At 41.0% G+C, this 19,743-nt stretch overlaps 1 protein-coding gene across 2 annotated transcripts in view; it reads left to right on the top strand.

Moving 5' to 3' along the window:
- Positions 1–6,639: 6,639 nt before the first annotated feature.
- The window catches only part of LOC122540917 (A-kinase anchor protein 13-like), a 411,711-nt gene continuing 398,607 nt past the window's right edge, over positions 6,640–19,743 (top strand). For both annotated transcript variants that reach the window (XM_043677213.1, XM_043677212.1), the window contains exon 1: positions 6,640–6,959. The gene's annotated coding sequence lies outside the window, so the exon portion shown is untranslated. The remainder of the gene's footprint in view (positions 6,960–19,743) is intronic.

Raw genomic sequence — 19,743 nt, 5'->3', positions numbered from 1 at the left:
TGCTGGGGTCTTGAAGCTGGACGTGGATGCTCTTATTCCTCTCTCTGTTACAGCTAAAAGCTGGGGGTTCTTTACCTGCTGCGAGAATTGTATGTGAGACAATCTATTTTACTGAATTTGCCTTTGCCAAGGGTGCGTTTGAGTTGTTCCTATATTGGAACAGTTAATTAGTAGTAGTTAATACATAGGTTATTTTGTTAAGCATTTCGATAGAGTTACAGTTAAGCTAATCATTTCTTTTATTTTTATTTTGTCTGTATTTTAATTGTAGCGCATGAATAAAGTATGCTTTCTTTCAAGATTTGTAGTTTAAGCAATTGAATTGCACGGGTCTAGACTATCTATTTTGAAAGGGCTTTATCTGGTCTATGACAGGTACTATACAAATGCTATTTTGTTTGCCTCTCAATTTATGATGAAGTATTTTGGGATTAATGGGACAATACTTTCACTGGGATCTTAAAATCTTTGAATTTGTGCTATAAGTAGATGGCTTGGTTTATTCTATTTTATTTTCAATTCTTTTGCAATAAACTTTCATTTTATTAGTATAGCAAAACCTGCACTTTGTGTTTTAGTGAAAGACCAGTTTGTTATAATCAAAACAAATTAAGTTGTGATCTATCAAATCATGTGTCTGCCTGGCATCTGACTTATCCAGTAATAAAATCAGCAGAAGACATTCACAGAGGTGACTGCCTGAAGTTGTTTTTTTAAAAATTCATTCATGGCACATGGACATGGCTGGCGAGGCCAGCATTTATTGCCCCATCCCTAATTGCCCACATTGTCAGAGTCAACTACATTGTTATGGGTCTGGAGTCACATGTAGGCCAGACCAGGTAAGGATGGCAGTTTCCTTCCCTAAAGGACATCAGTGAATCAGATGCATTCATGGTCATCATTAGATTCTTAGTTACAGGTTGTATTAGATTCAAATCTTACCGTCTGCCATGACAGGATTTGAATCTGAGTCCCCAGAGCATTCCTTGGGTTGCTGAATTAACAGTCCAGCGATAATACCAATAGGCTGTCACCTTCCCTATGATTTTACAATGCCATCTGTGGTTCAATTAGTAGTAGCTGTATATCAAAAGGTAGTAGATTCACTCCAGCCCAGAGGCCAGATCATGAAATATAAACCAACATTCCTGTACTGAGGGAGTGCTGCACTGTCCATTAGATGAAGCATTAAACAAAGGCCACAGCTGGCATTGCAGTTGGATGTGAAAGATGGCATGGCACTATTTCATTGCCTTTTGATGAGTTTAGTCTGATATTCTGAGAAATATGTAGCCCGCCCTCAGCAAACATCAGAAAAAAAAAAGTTATCTGGCCATTTACTTATTTATGGGAGTTTCCTACGTGCAAATTAGCTGCAGTTCCCTGCACAGCAATAGCAACTGCATTTCAGTAGTGTTTAAATTGTTGGACTGTACTGTGAGATGCCCAAAAGTTGCGATAGGTACCATATGAATGCAAGTGTTTTCCTTTATATATATACAGCACCTGCCAGGAGAGTATGAAGCATTGCTGCCATGATTCTACCCCATCAGTTGACTGTGGGTTCAATTGTACAATATAATTTTAAACACAACACTTGCCACACAGGATACCCCTCCAGCGCAGAAGTGGAGATGTCAGGTGAGGACAGCATCAAGCTGCAGTGTGATTGATTTGAAAGCTGGTTGTTGCTCAGAGTCTAGAATTGCACATGAAGGAATCTCAGTTACATGTAGCCATTAGAAGCAGATTGGCAATGTAACAGGATCTAGAGTTCAGGATGTTGGAGGGGACCAATTGGATAAAAGACAAGTGATGATCTTAATTTTATCTGGCTAAATTTGGCTAATTGTCCATTTTAGGAATTTTCATGGAAGGTTTCTCTCTATGATCATGCAAGTTTTCTCATGCTGTCTTCCCAAACACACTTCATTCCCGAAGCACCAAGCCCCTATAGCACTCTGTTTGTTGAAGGTTGAGGCCACTGCTGGGATGTCCTGGGTTTCCTGGCAGCAGAACCATCTTTAAAGCCTAACCGTGCACCCAGTCAATCCACAGCTGCTCTGCACAGTTCCTGTCAATTTCCCCAGATATATCAGGCAGAAAGGAAATTGGCACCTTGCTTTGCCAATGGAAACATGGAAGTTCTGGTGGACTTGCATTCAATGACCTACATGGGTCTCCAGACTTCTAGAAACACGGTGACTCTGAAATAGCTTAGGAAGTCATTGAGTTGAAAGGGAATTAAGGATAGGCAAAAAATGCTGGCCTTGCCAGTGAGACTTTAATTTCACGAAAGAATGTTCTTAAAATGCTGATTCTTCACTAAATGTTCCCAATTTAAAAATATACAAGTTAATAAAGTGGTATCTAGAATCAGTTTTCTCCTTTAGAATTGCTGAATTTGAACAATTTTCCACTATCAATAACCTGGGTGTTACCATTGACCAGAAACTCAACTGGACTAGCCACATAAACGCAATGGCTACAAGAACAGGTCACAGGTTAGGGCTAAAGGATGTGTAACTCACTCCTGACTCCCCAAAGCTTGTCTATTATCTTCAAGGCACAAGTCAAGATTATGATGGAATATACACGACTGGATGGGTGCAACTCCAACAACACTCAAGAAGCTTGACACCATCCAAGACAAAGCAGCCCAATTGTTTGGCACCCCAACCACAAACATACATTCCCTCCACCATTGACACTCAGTAGCAACGGTGTGTACTAGGTACAAGATACACTGTAAAAATTCACCAAAGCTCCTTAGGCAGCACCTTTCAAAACCATGACCACTTCCATCTAGAAGGACAAGGGAAGCAGATCCATGGGAACACCACCAGCTACAAGTTCCCACTCCAAGCCACTCACCATCCTGACTTGGAAATATGTCACTGTCCCTTCACTGTCTCTGGGTCGAAAACTCTGGAATTCCCCCTGTAAGGGTATTGTGGGTCTAACCACAGCACGTCAACCGCAGTGATTCAAGAAGGGCAGTTCACCACCACCTTGTCAAGGGCAAATGGGAATGGGCAAATGAAGCCCACATCCCATGAATGATAAATAAAAAACATTGTGTTGGCTTTGTTAACTTCTTCAGGTGATTTTACAAATTTGACATTTTGAAAACTCTTATTCTTTTCATCTATTATCATCTTGCATCTTAGCTTTGACCTCCTCTCCTACAGTAATCTATTCCTTAAGATTACGAGAAGGCATGCCTTTTTAAAAAGATCAGTGCTATCAAATACAATCATTCCAAAAACATTTTTCAATCCACAGTGTCATGGACTGTGGCTCTCATGTTTAATCTCTATGGATTCCACATTCCCCATTCGCATCTCCACTTTTCAACCTTACCTCCATCTGAGGCCCTTGAAATCTCAAAAATGAATTACAGCATCAGTGTTAGCTTCTGTCAATGAAATTAAGTGCATTTCTATTTTGTAAACGTTTTCAGCCAACTTAGTTTCAATTTTTTTCTCCCAGTTTCTATGTATTTTCCGCACAGGTTGAAGACCAGCACTTAAAACAATGTCATTACATGATCAGCCACTAGGAGATGCACCAGAGAAGTCAAGAATGACCTGGTTCAAGTTTTCTTCAGCTCTTTGGAAACAACATGTTATTTATGAAATAGCAGGGCTGAGGCAAAGGATGATCAGAAATGAGTCACATTGGTAAAGAACCAAAATCAAACTTGCTCCCATTTACAGCAACATAATTCTGCACTGTGTTTATATTTGGATTGAGATTTCAGCGTACTGTTCCATCCCAGTCTGTGCTGAAGTGGCTGATTTTAGTTAGGTCAGCTGACTGAACTTGGCCTTTGCCTCAGTGAAACAGGGACTGAGGGTGTAAATCAACCCCAAATATTGGTATTGTTGTCCAGCTTCAGCCATGACAGTATCACAGAATGATGATGCCCAAATAAGGAATGCAAATCATGTTTAGAATTAGTATATAGCTAAGATGAATAGATTTTCAATCAAATCAGTTAGTAAGAATGGCCTCTGTCCAGCCTATTTCCCACTCGGCCATTATTTGGTTTCAAAACTGCCTCAGCCTTGAAGATCACACAAACAGTGTTCTGAGTGTAGCATGTTTCAATCAACAATATAGCACAATAGAATGGTCACAGCAGTGAATTAAAGAGTCCATTCAGCCCATAATGCTTATGCCCACTCTCTGTAAGAGTACAGTATTCAGCTAATTCCATTCTGTCAATATTTGCCCATAGCTCTGCAAATTTCTTCTCTTTGAGTAATTATTCAAATCCCTTTTGAAATTCATTTTAGCATCTGCCTCTGCCACACACTCAGGCTGTGCATTCCAGATCCTAAGGGAAGTTTTCTTTTCTACACTTTGCTTCTGGTTCTTTTGTTACCTACCTTAAGTATTGGATCCGCTAGTGAGTGTGTCTTCGGTAAAAGAAATCAAGTGGAAATAAATAAATAACCACATATTTTATATTTATCTGCACAGGCGCATGGGCCTCAATTTAAAGACTCAGTTGAGCAATTGCACTGCAAGAAATGCCATCCTGGATTACGCACTTATGTTCACTATGAGACTTGAGTTTATATCTTCTGACTCATGAAATTGCATGTTAATAGCTGATCCAAGCTAACACTTGCTTCTCTAACTTGCTTTTACAACAATCATTTTATATGGTGCTTTTAATCTTGAAAGGTACTGCAAGAAATTTCATGGACATGTGGGGAAGAAATATATTTTGAGCCAAAGAAAGAGATGTTGAAAAGGACTATCAAATGTTTGATCAAGGAATAGGTTTAAGAATAGACATGGAGCAGGAGGAGCAGTGGAGAATGAGACATTTTAGGAAGAGAACTCCAGAGTGTGAAACCTCAATGACTGAAAGTATAGCTATCAGAGGGAAGCCAATGGAGAAATGGACATTTCTTTGGAGATGGGCAAAGCTTGTTAGAGCACTGGAGAAAGCTAAGCAGATGGAGAACTCAAGGCTGTGCAAGTAAGCGTAACAATGAAAATCCAAGGACATAAGGTGCTTGAGGAATGGGAGTCAACCTGGGTAAATAAGGGAAGGAATGGAGGATGAACATGTAAAGCTTGTGATAATGGTAGCATTCCTATTCCTGTGCTAGAGATTCAAGGGTCAGATCTCACTTCAGGACAAGTTAGCTATGGAAGGTGTGTTTGTAATATGGCAATATAGGTCAATTATTGACCTGAAAATCCTTTCAAAATACCAATGGCTAGCAGTAAGAGTGGAAACAGTCTCCTGGTCTGATTTGCTTGTTGCAATGTGACGCCCCTCAGAGCATATGCTATATCTCTGGGAACAGTTAGCACCCTGCTCCAGGAAACAGACATAAGCTCATGCTATGTTTGCCTCACGCATCACTAGACTTGGGAAAAGTTAAAGTTAAGACAGATGACAAGGACTTTATGCAAGAAGGAAGCTGTATTCAGAACTTAGGATGAGCTGAAGTTTATAGAAGGTGAAGGTTGGGAGGCTAGCCATGGTTAAATCTGGTGAAGAGTGTACATATAGATTTTAGCAGCAAATGCGCCAAATGCAAGAGAAAAGGCCGGTGATATTGTGATGATGGAAGCCAGCCGACTTTGTGAAACAGAGAAAATGAATTTGGAAGTTCAATTCAAGCCAAACAGAGCACTGATGTTGCAACAACTTGGGTTTAGCCTGAGGCAGGCAGGAAGCAGAGGAACAGGATTAATGTGAAGGCAATAGATATAGTGGCTGAGCTGAAGGCATTGGGTGAGTCTTCTCAATGTTTTGTTTGGCAAAAAGAATGGCTCATCAAAAGCTAGATAGAGCGGTAGGAGTGGTGGAAAAGAGGGAGAGATGGATGTTTTATATTTTTCCAAGTTTAAAATCACACCATGCCAGTTTATAGTCCAACAGGTTTATTTGGAAGTACAAGCCTTTGGAGTTATGCTCCTTCATTGGTTGCTAGTGGAGTAGAATCATAGGACACAGATTCCTACTTTGCGGAGTCAAGATTAGAGTGGTGCTGGAAAAGCACTGCAGATCAGGCAGCAGCCGAGGAGCAGGAAAATCGACGTTTTGGGCAAAAGCCCTTCATCAGGAATGAGGGGCACAGAATCCTATTCAATCAGCTACCTGATGAAGGAACAGCACTCTGAAAGCTTGTACTTCCAAATAAACCTGTTGGAATATAAACTGGTGTTGGGTGATTTTTAACTTTGTCCACCCCAGTCCAACACCGGCACCTCCACATAATTTCCAAGTTTGATGCAGTGGTATGTTTACATAAGTCAAATTAATGCAGAATCATGTTAAATCAAAAGTGAAATCTCCAGTTAACATTTGTATGGCTATGTGCTTATGTTTCTCGTCTAATTACATTACACATAATAAATCTGAATATATGCTACTTTTATTAACTAATGATATTTAGATTTGTAAAATCTGCCTTCCAGTTTGTGGAAAATGTGGATAAGAATCTGGGATCCATAGAATTTAACAAGGCCTTCTGGCAGTTCCGCCTATAGCCGGGCCACACATTATGATTGACGTGCAAGCGAACGAATGGAAGAGGGGAATCTTGGTCTGGGCCCATCCAATGAGGTTGAGGATGGGCGGTCAAGGGAGCGCGCAGGCTCAATGGCTTCACTCCAAATTTAGGGGGAAAGTGTCGAGTCTCTGGAGCAACAAGTGGGGGTAGAGAGAGGGCAGGAGCTGGGCTAAGTCAGGCCATAGACCCACCACCACCCCCACCCCCTCATCTTGGCAGACTTACCCCCCAACCCAGATCAACTCAATAAAAATATAGGTCCAAGGGGGGAAAGAAAAAAAAGAGCAGCATTTTTGATAACACTGCAAAAGTTGGTGACATCCTTGAGAGGGGGGGAGAACATGACGGAGGGACTGAGGGAGCAGAGTTAAACAAAAGCTGTTCTCATTAAATAAACGAGGCCTGGTTAAGGTAAGACTTCATAAACAACTTTGTTTCACAAGGTTTTTGATTTTCGAGTGAGGCAAATCAGTGCGTAAAGTGAGTGCATTTGCCATCATGTAACCTAATATCCCTCGTTGTTGCTGTGGGCTTTGTTCTAGTTTTGCAACCGCATTGTTACCTGCAGAGAGATTGTGTGTGTTTGTTGTGGGATTGAGGGACACATTGTAACAAGGATTCAGACTTGCAGTTCCCTCGCCTTCAAAATCTCAATCAGTGTTTTATTTTATTAAAGGTTTATTCCCCCCCCCCCCCAAATTCTTTCGCAGTTTACAAAATTAATAAACTCTCTTTCAGTAGTTACTTTTAACTTTTTCCCCCAAAGTTTATTTTCACTTGTCTTGCAAGCGTCCTTTTAAAGAAAAGTTAATTTCAACGCAATGTTTGTTTTTTAAAAGAAAAATGTTTTGAACGAGAAAGTAACATCGCGGTCTTTTAAATGCAACTGTCTCCAGTAGATTTCAAAAGCATTTTATTTGAGGAGTGTTAAGTCTGTGGTAGTTGTGTATTTATATGCAATCTTAGTAAAATATACATTTTTGCTCTATTGCGGGTGAGTTTCTCTGGGTCACGCTAGCATCAGGTATATATTTATAATTTTTTTCTCTCTGTTGGATTTGTACACTAAACTCGAGCACTGACGAGATGCCGATTTCTGATCCTGTTTGTGGGCATTCTGTACCGGATCTGTCAGAGCGTTACTCACCTTTTGTGTTTATATATAGAGATGTTAACGTCGTAGTTAAGCTGGTTGACCTAAAATTTCAACTGCTTGAGGGCTTGCAGGGATAGAGGTTAGATCTTAGAAAGAGCCCCAACATTCGGTATTTAAATCACTCCCGGTCAATTAGTTCCATGTTCGAAGCAGTGACTCAGACTGCCGGTTTACAACTGGTTTAATTTTAACCAGTCCCCCTTTTTGAAGTTGGCTAAACGACTCTACTGTTGACAAAACTGCGGATTATTTTATTAAAAAATAACAAGCGGACATAAAAATGACTCTTTCAATAACTTTTGTGGCTAGTGACCGAAGCTGTTAGGTTGGTTAAAAACATTGAAATCCCGTCTATGAACAAATTGATTTATTTGAACACGTTAATGGATTAGAGGGAGCAGGAGCTCTTTTGTGTGTGCAGATATAGATACGTCTTTGTATTCCTTTTTTTTGGGAGGTTGGAGGAATGAAGGTCAAAATGGAATTCCGTGTATTAAAATAACCATAGGATTCTCCCTGATCACCTTTTGTGTGTGTGGATATATTTAACAAGGAAAGTCAGGGATATTGGGTGCATGCTTATGAAGCTGGTGTAGTTCTGTAGCTGTGAAGATGGGTTTGGTCATTCATTAACAGTTTTCTTCAGGAGTTGGTTTTGGAATAGTCCCTCCATTTCTCAAGGAGGTCTGACTCGTTTTGTTCTCATCAGACTGCAGTATCATTCCAAGCTGCTGTGTTTTAGTCATGCACTAGTCATTTTTTTGTCATGAAAAATAAAAACCATTCAGGATCTTTTGTAAATCAAGGCTGGAGATCTACTGTTCTAAAGCAAAAAAAAATCAACTGCCTTGAGGGAGAATATTGAGCTCTGAGTATCCATGCTAAGGCTCAGATGTGGTGTGAATGACATTGAGGCACAGTCAGCAGTCTAACTCGAGCCTCTCAGTAGTGGCTGTAATTACCTTCTGCCTTGTCTCTTTTCCCCTCTCTACCCAACAAAACATTTTTTTGTTTGGGATGGGGCAACAGCTGGAAAACTCTTGATTGTCTTATTCAGGTTGACTTTCAGATTGAATCACTTCTGATCTAGTTTGTGTGTGTCACATTCAGTTTCTTTAAATAAGCTTGAGGAACTTGTTTCATGGAGGGGGTCACTGGGATGTATTTGCAAAGATTGAGAAGAAAGTTGACTTGAATTCAGACAAAAGAGGAGTGCAGACATGTACGGTTAGAGGCCCTCTTGTGTTGATGTAAATAGTTCTCTGTCCTTTTCCACTGGAATGTATTAGCCAAGCAGTTATGACCAGGTCCCCACAACCTACAAAGTTTTTTTTAAAGGGAAAGAAATATTTGAATCTTTTGAAGGGAGGAAGATGATTGCTCTTGTGTCACGTTGTGTTCTGATTTAATGTGCCAAAAATGTAACCATAACTGGCTGTAACATATTTCCATGATGCCTTACATTGCAGAGACATGAGAGGGTGAAAGGAACGAGTCAAAGAGGGAAAGATCACACAGGAAAGACCAAATGCTTGGTCAGACTTGGGTTTTGAGGATATACTTAAAGGAGGAGAAGGCAGTAGAGATGAGTAAGGACTTGCAAAAGGGCGAGACTCAAGAATTGTGGGTTGACAAGAGGGACCATGATATACCAAATTCTGGAGGCAGAGGATAGGAGAGGGAATGGCGGGGGAAAGGGTGTAGAATCAGTGGAAGGTGCAGGGAGGAGATTTCAAAGCTTGAAAGTGTTAGAGATAAACAGGACTGGGTCAAAGAAGGATTTAAATAGAATGTTGATAATCTTAAATTTGAGGCTTCATGCCAAATTTACTTCAAAGTGAAGCATTGTTCTCTAACTTTCATCATGTTTTGTGAATCTCACATGATTGTTTTAGGGTAACGTGCCCTGCTAAGAACATCATTTATAACATGATTCTTTTTCTTAGAGGCTGACTATGTTGTTGGGTGCAATGTGATAAGGTGGATGTTGTGCATATCTGTGTTCTTTGATCTGCACCCTTCAAAGCATAATTTTAAAGAAAAATCACAAAGTTAATTATATCCTCCGGATAATGCTGTGTGAACTGAGTCTGAGCAATAATAAAAAAATTGCCTCTAATTCAGCACTAAGTTGGAAATTATTTTGAGGAGCAGGATGTTCTCTGTTTTGGGGAAAGAGAAAATGTCAAAAAGGCTCTTGAGATATTAGGACTGGTGTTAGACTGGGGTGGACAAGGTCAGAAATCTCTCAACACAAGGTTGTAGTCCAACAGGTTTACTTGAAATCACAAGCTTTCAGAGTGTTGTTCCTTCATCAGGTGAAAGCTTGTGATTTCAAGTAAACCTTGTTGGACCATAACCAGGTGTCATGTGACTTCTGATATTAGGACTGATCGAAGAAAGCAGAATAGCCTTTAACTATTTTTAATCAACCTGCTTAGACATGCTCTGATATATATCTGAACCCTGACTTTCTGGCCCAGGTATGTGTCATAAGATGTAGATGGTGATAATGCCACTGTGGCAGTTCAACCTCAGCCTAATGTTCTATGAAATGGGTTGAATCCCATCATGATAGCTGGTGAAATTTGAATTCAATAAAAAGCTAGCCTAACGGTAATTGTTGTGGAGATCTCATCTGGGTCACTGATGCTCTTGAGGGGGAAAACGACATCTGCCATCTTCACTTGGTCTGGCCTACATGTGACTCTAAACCTGCAGCAATCTGGTTGACTTTTGCTGCCCTCTGGATAATTAGGCATGAAGAAATAAATGCTGGTCTAGCCAGCGACATCCACATTCTGTGAACAAGTATAACGCTGCAAGGGCACATCAAAGCCCTCTGTATTAACCTTTAATCTGCATCTCTTTGGTATCGTACCTGACTAGGGTTGGGGGGGTGGGGGAGCTTCAATGTTGACAATGAATGCCTGAAATGGATTTCCAATAGTAACATCCCACATAGTCTTTTTTTTTCCCATACTCTCCTGTCATCTGGCCTCGCCTAACAATGAAAGCCTGTCAATAATCCACTCCCTCTGATGCCTGCACACTGTCTGTACTGCCTCTCTTAGCTTGCTGAGCTCAGAATGGATCTTTAAAGTAGAATGTTTTCTTTTGAGGGACGGAGGTAAAATTATGACTAAGAAAGCTCATTATTCTAGTGAGACCATGGCAAGTTTTATTTATGTGTGAAACACTGATGCTTGGGAGTGATTTATACATTGGGAAGCTAATCACAGGATGCAGATGGTATCCCTACATAGAATTATAAGTAAGTTAACATTGATGACAGGTGTCCACAGAGATGATATCATATTATCTGCATAATAACTGTTCATTGGAGGTTCTCAGGCCTGTGTTTGTGTATAAGTACAATGATAGCTATTATGGATACAGATATTGGCAATATATTCTTTTAATACTTCTATCAAATCTTGCTATTTTTAAATGCTTTTGTAATTCATTTTTATGAAATGTGTTTTGTCATTTGGCATAAAATCTGAGCGATTAAAAATATTGCAAGTGACAAGTTTGAAACTACATAACCAGAGAAATGAAAACAAAAATGAAATTGTGGAAAAATGGTGATCTGCATTTCATTTCTGAAGTTTATTTCCACTTAAATGTTTGTGTTGCAGTATTTCCATCCATGAGGGCCAATGTAACCACTGCAGTTACAGTAAAGTACACTGGGCTGTTCCATTTTCACCTAGTTGCTGTACTAGGTTTTTCATTAGCTTTTCACCAGACCTTTTTCCACAGTTCAAATGGACAAGTACAACTTGCTCCAATTTAGTACAACCAAGGGCACATTGAAAAGTGAGGGCTGTCTCATTTAAGACTAAGACAAGAAATGTTTTCTCTGCCAGTCATGAATATTTGGCACTTCCTTCTCCAGTGTGTGGTGGAGGTGGGGTCAGTGAATACTTTTAATGCAAAGATATATTCTTTAACTACTGACTCTCTTGGTGGTATCGAGGCAAGTAGGCAAAATTATTTTGTTGAGGTTGCAATTAAGTTCAGTCATTACCTTATTTTCATAGCAGGCTAGAGGGGGTGAATGGTCAACAACTGCAATTGATGAACGTGTTTGTATATATGTTCATAAAGTTGTCATGTATCTTTGGGGGATTTTCAAACTGTTTAAAAGTAAGGTGAAATACTATTTGTTACAGGTCTGTTATAGGATGCATTAAGAGTATGACATAACGTTTATTGGCTCGAGTGTGGTTTCCTCTCCTGTTTTTCCTCTGCTGTGTTAATTTCAGTGTTTATGTGCAAATTACACCCTGTATTTTCCATGGTTGGCTGAATAATTCCTTTAAGGAATGTCTATATAAGATGATATGAGTTGGGGATAAGAAAGGTGCTAAGAACAAGCCAGGGAATGATTGACCAGTGAGCCTGATATTGGTAGTGGACAAGTTGTTGGAGGGAATCCTGAGGGACAGGATGAACATGCATTTAGAAACACAAGGACAGGTTAGGAATAGTTAACATGACTTTGTGTGTGGGAAATCATGTCTCACAAACTTGATTGAGTATTTTGAAGAAGTAACAAAGAGGATTGATGAGGGCAGAGTGGTAGACGTGATCTATATGGACTTCGGTAAGACGTTCAACAAAGTTCCCCATAGGAGACTGGCTAGCAAGGTTGTTAGGTCTCATGGAACACAGGGAGAACTAGCCATTTGGATATAGAACTGGCTCAAAGGTAGAAGACAGAGGGTGATAGTGGAGGGTTGCTTTTCAGACTGGAGGCCTGTGACCAGTGGAGTGCCAAAGGATTGGTGCTGGGTCCACTACTCTTCATCATTTATATAAATGATTTGGATGCGAGCATAAGAGGCATAGTTAGTAAGTTTGCAGATGACACCAAAATTGGAAGTGGAGTGGACAGTGAAGAAGATTACAACGGGATCTTGATCAGATGGACCAATGGGCTGAGAGTGGCAGATGGAGTTTAAGTTAGATAAATACAAGGTGCTGCATTTTGGGAAAGCAAATCTTAGCAGGACTCATACATCTTAATGGTAAGGTCCTAGGGAGTGTTGCTGAACAAGGAGACCTTGTAGTACAGGTTCATAGCTCCTTGAGAGTAGAGTCGCAGGTGGATAGGGTAGGGAAGAAGACTTATGGTGTGTTTTCCTTTATTGGTCAAAGTATTGAGTATAGGAGCTGGGGGGTCATGTTGCAGCTGTACAGGATGTTGGTTAGTCTACTTTTGGAATCTTGCATGCATTTCCGGTCAGTCTCCTTCCTATCGGAAAGATGTTGTGAAACGTGAAAGGGTTCAGAAAAGATTTACAAGGATGTTGCCAGGATTGGAGGATTTGAGCTATAGGGAGAGGCTGAATAGGCTGGGGCTGTTTTCCCTGGAGCTTCGGAGGCAGAGGGGTGACCTTTATAGAGATTTATAAAATCATATGGAGCATGGGTAGGATAAATAGAAAAGGTGTTTTCCCTGGGGTGGGGGAGTCCAGAATTGGACGGCATAGGTTTAGGGTAAGAGGGGAAAGATATAAAAGAGACTTAAGGGGCAACCTTTTCATGCAGAGGGTGATACATGTATGGATTGAGCTGCCAGCAGAAGTGGTGGAGGCTGGTACAATTGCAACATTTAAAAGGCATCTCGATGGGTATATAAATAGGAAGGGTTTGGAGGGATATGGGCCGGGTGCTGGCAGGTGGGACTTGATTGGGTTGGGATATCTGGTCGGCCTGGATGGGTTTGACTGAAGCGTCTATTTCGGTGCTGTACATCTCTCTGACTCTATGAAGAAACAACTCCACAGAATCTCCTAGTGGGCTGAACCTATAAATATATTGTGATGTTGACATAGCAAAATTGAAGTGGAAACGTTGATGAAGCTTTCAGACATGGCCTTGGTCGATATCTTGTGCTGTTGCATCTCTCTCAAAATCAGAATTCTGCCCTTGTTTGGATTTTTAAAATATATATCATTGACTCTGAAATGTTGAGACCATGCTGGTATGACAAAATCATTCATTGTTTTTGTAAAAGGTTACTCCCAAAGTGTTCGTCTGCTGCGCCTTTTCTTTTTTTGATTTGTGCATTTCCTTTATATGCAGTTTCTCTTTTTTTTGGATATTCTGGCTCGTGGTTTCCCTCCTGTATGTTGCATATCTCTTGATTTGAATTGAGTCTTTGTGATGTTTTTCTTTTAATATCTCTCCCACTGCAGCTCACTTTATACTCGAGCTACACAGACAAACCTTCTCTTGTTGATCCAGACCCTCTGTGACAATAAATTTTATGATGGAAAAGCGCACAGGCTGTGAAGTTGCCAGCTCTTGGCTTCACCATCAGATATGTCGCAATATGACAGATGTGCAAGAAGCTATCTTTCGCACTCTGAGCTGACTCCCTTCAAAAACTTTGTCATTTGCGTAAAGGGATCAGATGCACAGACATTCCTTGGACATCTGCCGAATGGGAGCAATACACTCCAATGATAACTAGGTGCTTTGGTAGCTGGTGGTGGAGAGGGTTCACAAGGTAGAGGAGCTTTTATGAAGTAGACATTTTCCTGCTAGTGGATAATCAGTCGTTCAATTACAGCTGAGGCTGTGACATTTTGGAACCCACTTCCAGCAGGATTATCATGTGGATGCATGGGGTTGGGGGTGCAGAGGGAGTGTGGGGCATGTGCACATGTCACATTATCCTGTCAATCCTGTCTCCTTGTGTTAACATCCAATATTTCTACCTTAATACAGACTATGGGGAGAGGTCAGCTGAACCTGTGCAGGACCAGATTCAAAAATTTCCAGGTCATTCCTCCACTTTGTTGGTTCTTAATTGGCTATTAGCTCAGTTTGTTCTGAAGTTCAAGAATGGGACTTGAATTTCCAATCTTTGGACTTCCAGAGCAGCGTATTATCATTTGAGCCAGTCCACAATTTGTCCTACTTCAGGATGATACCAATGCCTTGATGACAACACTAACATATCAAGACGGAGTTTGGATCACTAGGCTGCAGCCACCGTTGGTGGATTGAGTTCATGTCCCATTCTGTGCAGATAATTTAGGGTGACCTTCCAATGCAGTACGAAACAAGAACTGCATCGTCAGAGATGTTGTCTTCAGTATGTGTCATTTTTCAACCTTTGTTTGCCTGTCTTAGTGGTTGAGTTTGGCATATAAAAACTACGGTTAATCTTAACAGCATGGAATGTCCTGGCCAATAATCCACCCTCTGACAACGCCATATGAAACAGCTTAACTAGTTAATTATTGCTGTTTCTGGGAGGGGCCCCTTTTCTGGTTTCGTGGTCATGTCCCTACCCCAGGACTGAGGGGCTTGGGTTCAAGTCCTACCTGCCTCCAGAAGCATGTAATAATATCTCTGAATGAGTTGATTAGAAAACTATGATAAAATTAGTTTAAAATAATACTTGCTGTTTCCGGGATAGACTTGTGTAGTGCAGTGGTAGAATTCCTGCTGCTGGGCTAATCGTTCCCTGGATCAAGTCACTGGCTCCAGAGCTGTGTAACAATGTCTCTAAATAGGTTGGTCAGAAAATATCTTGCTGTTTCTGGGATAGGGCTGTTGTGGTGCAATGGTAATGGCCCCACCTCTGAGCCAGGAGGTGCAAGTTCAAGTCCCATTTGCTGCCGAGGTGTGTAACTACATCTCTGAATAGCTTGTTTAGAAGATATCTTGTCGTTTCTGGAGTTTTCCTTTTTGCAGTTGTTATATGCTGCATGAAAGAGACGTGATTATATAAGTATAGGCCCTTGCTGTTAAATCCTGTGATAAAGTTATTTCCTTTTTATCTGGTTTCTCTGATTTTTACAAAGCCTTGGGGATGGGGGAATGTGGAAATACTGTTGCACCTGCAACTTCCAGCACACGAAAGAAGAGTTGGTATAGTTAATCCAACATGAGACGTATATTTGCAGTCGAGATACTTTTTTATGAGGCTGGGCAACCTGTGGGTTGGAATTAGCTAGGAATTAACTAGCTGCTCAGCCAGTTTGTATGATGTGGCTTATTACTGCAACTACTGTTGTGGTGAGCAAACTAATGCTGACTCATTCCTTGTTGGCTTAAAGGTGTGGTGGAGTTCAGTTGTACTAAATGAAAGGAATTTTCTTTTCACTTCAAGTAAGAGGTGTTTGCCTTTATCTTTTTCATGTTTGGCTCTTTGAATACGGCGCAGTTCGTGTTTTCCTATGCCTAGATGCAGTTCTCCAAAGTTATCACGAATGGGGTTTTAAATATCCTAGCTATATTTCAGCTCAGTCAAGCCGACTGGCAATGGGTGGGTGATTGCACTTACCACAACATTTCAATAATACTGCAGGAGTAGAATTATTACCTTCTTTCCTAGGAGGTAATAAGTTTTGTTAAAATATCTCCAGTTACCATAGGCAGTGTTCACATCATGTCAGACTTTGAGGTTTATGTTAGAAGGGAGATGTTTCAAAAATTATATATTCTGGTTTCTTGGTAGGTCTGAAAAGTTCAGTTCTTTCTCACTGAGACATACTGATGAGTATTTCCATGTTCAAGGACCATAGTCAATGGGAGGTGTTATAGCTTTCCTTTGCTGCCCTTGCTGTGAGGGAGAACCAGCCCAAGTCAGCCATAGTTCAGTTGGAAAGACTTTGTCTGAGTTGGAAGCTTGTGGGTGTAAGGCCCACTCCAAGACTGCTGCACAGCAATCTACCTCAGCACCCCAGTGCAGTATGAAGGCACACACCCTGTGCCATGTTACCTGTATACCTCCATCTAAATCTTTCATCCTGTACATTCTTGCTTACCACGAGCCTGTAAACAAATGTCTTTACTGTACTTCAGTACGTGACAATAAATCAATCAATACTGCATTGTCAGAAGTGCCAGTTTTTGCAGAAGACATTCAGCAGGTACCGTCTGCTTTCTCAGGTAAAGGTAAAAGATCCCATTACGCTGTTGTGAAGAGCAAGGGAGATTTCCTATCCTATTTATCGACTTGATAGAAACCGATATTGATCGATATTGTGTTGCTGTTTTTTTGGAGCAGGCTAAGTACAAATTCACTGCCCACTTTGTACATTACAACAGTGACTCTACATCAGAAATTACTTTGTGAGCATTTTGAGTCCAGCTTGATTCTTTAATTTGGTTTGATTTATTACTGTCACGTACAGTGAGAAGTGTTGTCTTAAGTGTTTTACAGGCAGATTGTGCCTGTATACAAGTGCATCAGGGGAAAAGAACAGAGTGCAGGATAAAATGTTACAGCTGCCAAGGTGCAGTGAGAGATCAACTTTACCATTAAAGAGGTCCATTCAAAAGTCTGAAAATAATGGGAAAGAAGCTGTTCTTTAATCTTTTCGTATGCTTATTCAAACTTGGTTGTTAACTCTGTTTCTCTCTTTACAGATGCTGTCAGACCTGCTGAGTTTCTCCAGCATGTTCTGTTTTTATTTCAGAATTCCAGCATCTGCAATATTTTGCTTGTAAGAAATTGCACCATTTGTTGATGAGTGCAATGGGACATTCTGTGTTCACCAAAGGTGCAATATAAATACTCATTCTTAAAAGTCAGGTTGTTGGTCTAAATTGCCCGTTTAATTAAGTTAAAGTAAAGCTAGTATTAATACTTTAATTGAAGGTCATCAAATGTTTTAATGTCTGGTTCAGCCTTTACTGGCATCCCAGGAGTGCAATGCGGCAAGGTGGTTAGCACTGCTGCCTCACAGCACCAGAGACCCGGGTTCAATTCCTGCCTCGGGAAACTGTCTGTGTGGAGTTTGCACATTCTCTCCATCTCTGCGTGGTTTCCTCCGGGTGCTCCGGTTTCCTCCCGCAGTCCAAAAGTGTGCAGGTTAGGTGAATTGGCCATGCTAAATTGCCTGTAGTGTTAGGTGAAGGGGTAAATGTAGGGGAATGGGTCTGGGTGGGTTGCTGTTCGGAGGGTCGGTGTGGACTTTTTGGGCTGAAGGGCCTGTTTCCAAACTGTAAGTAATCTAATCTAAGATTATCAAATTATCCTGCAGTTATGAGTTTTCCAGTAAGTGCCCAGTGGCTATTCAGAGATGGGTATGACTGTTGTCTTGAAAATTAGCACTTGACAAATATTTCGGCAGAAGATTATAAATATTTAACTTTTCTTTTTAAACTCTATAATGACCATTTCCTGATTGGTATGGAGTTGGGACCTCTTCTGTATTTGCATATCTGTACTTGATGTAATGTTGCATTTACTACATGTACTGTGATGAACTGAGCAGTCTTGAGGGCTCAAGTCACTAAAGAGACCAAAATCAGACAGCAAGGTGGATGTCTTTTGGTTTTTTTTTTGCTCCTGTTAACCACATACCCAATGCGAAGCCTATATAAACTTTTAAAAACTGAATTGAGTGTTTGCTTAACCCTTCAGAAACAGGTCCTGATAACTGAGAGATTCTGACATCGTATAGTGAAGGCAGGGGAGCGCTGCAATGGTTTTATTTTGTGCTCTGGGAACAGGATTACCCAAACTGGGGTCACAAACTGAAATGTTGACTCGGATGTCCTGAGGTTGCTGTCCTACTCTGCCATGAGTTATAACACCCTGTCCTCTTCAACTCTCCATTGTCACTGAAGTATTGTGACAATTTTCAAGTTTTGGAATGATAACGCAAAAGGGAACAAATTTGGGAAGTCTTTTCTGGAACTTAGTTGCTTTCCTTTGGGTATCAGAGAAGAACTTTCCAAGAGTTTTTTTCTAAAGCAAGTGGTGTGGTTGGTGCATCTAGGCTGCATTCATCTGGATGGGAACATTGTCTTTCTTCCTAACCTGCAATCTTCTTCCCGACCTCTCCGCCCCCACCCCAGTCTGACCTATCATCCTCACCTTGACCTCTTTCCACCTATCACATTTCCGACGCCCCTCCCCCAAGTCCCTCATCCCTATCTTTTATCTTAGCCTGCTGGACCAACTTTCCTCATTCCTGAAGAAGGGCTAATGCCCGAAACGTCGATTCTCCTGTTCCCTAGATGCTGCCTGACCTGCGCTTTTCCAGCAACACATTTCCATCTCCTATCAGAAGAACTTTCCAAGAGTTTTTTTCTAAAGCAAGTGGTGTGGTTGGTGCATCTAGGCTGCATTCATCTGGATGGGAACATTGTCTTTTCCTATAATTCTCCACATTCGTTGTTTGTAACTTGCACTGGCCTTCCCATGCTGAATATATCCTTGCTTACATGGCAAGTAACTGGCTACTGGTGTGTATTTAGTATTTTCACCAGCATTGTAGCAAGGTGACAAGCAATGACTTCTGTTGCCACTTCTGACACATTACGCCAGACCTGCTGATGGATTATCCTTGCCCCACTCCTTTATGTCACCTGCAGGCTGTCATCCAAAGACTGGGTACCAGTTTCTGCATGTAAACCACCAACACCACTTTTTCACTACTTCTCCCAACCCTATTTTGCCAGGTTGCTTGTCTGACATCTGGACCTTGAACAACCAAATTTTTGTAAATTTAAATGTCAGGAAGATTAAAAGCTGCAACTCTTCCGATTCAAAATTCTGTAATTCCTTCCATAGACCCTCTTTCCAGATTACTTATCATCTCTTGCCGATGTTTCTTAAAACATAATTCAATCATCTGTCCAAATATCTCCTCCTTTGAGATGGTGTTGATTTTACAGTTTTGTGAAGCCTCTTCAGCTGCTGTGGTAAAGGTCCTATATAAATGCAGATTGTTACACTGCATTTGGAGTGGCACGGTGGCTAGTGGTTAGCACTGCTGCTTCACAGCGTCAGGGACCCAGGGTTGATTCCATCCTTGGATGACTGTCTGTGTGGTGTTTGCACATTCTCCCTGTGTCTCTGTGGGTTTCCTCTGGGTGCTCCAGTTTCCTCCTGCAGTCCAAAGCTCTGCATGTTAGGTGAATTGGCTAAGCTAAATTGCCCGTAGTGTTCAGGGATGTGTAGGTTAGGTGCATTACTCAGGAGTAAATGTAGAGTAGTAGGGTATGGAAATGGGTCTGGGTGGTATACTGTTCAGAGGGTTGGTGTAGACTTGTTAG

Source organism: Chiloscyllium plagiosum, chromosome 36, assembly GCF_004010195.1.
Source record: "Chiloscyllium plagiosum isolate BGI_BamShark_2017 chromosome 36, ASM401019v2, whole genome shotgun sequence".
Taxonomy (NCBI): Eukaryota; Metazoa; Chordata; class Chondrichthyes; order Orectolobiformes; family Hemiscylliidae; genus Chiloscyllium; species Chiloscyllium plagiosum.
This window is presented reverse-complemented; position numbering and strand designations above follow the sequence as displayed.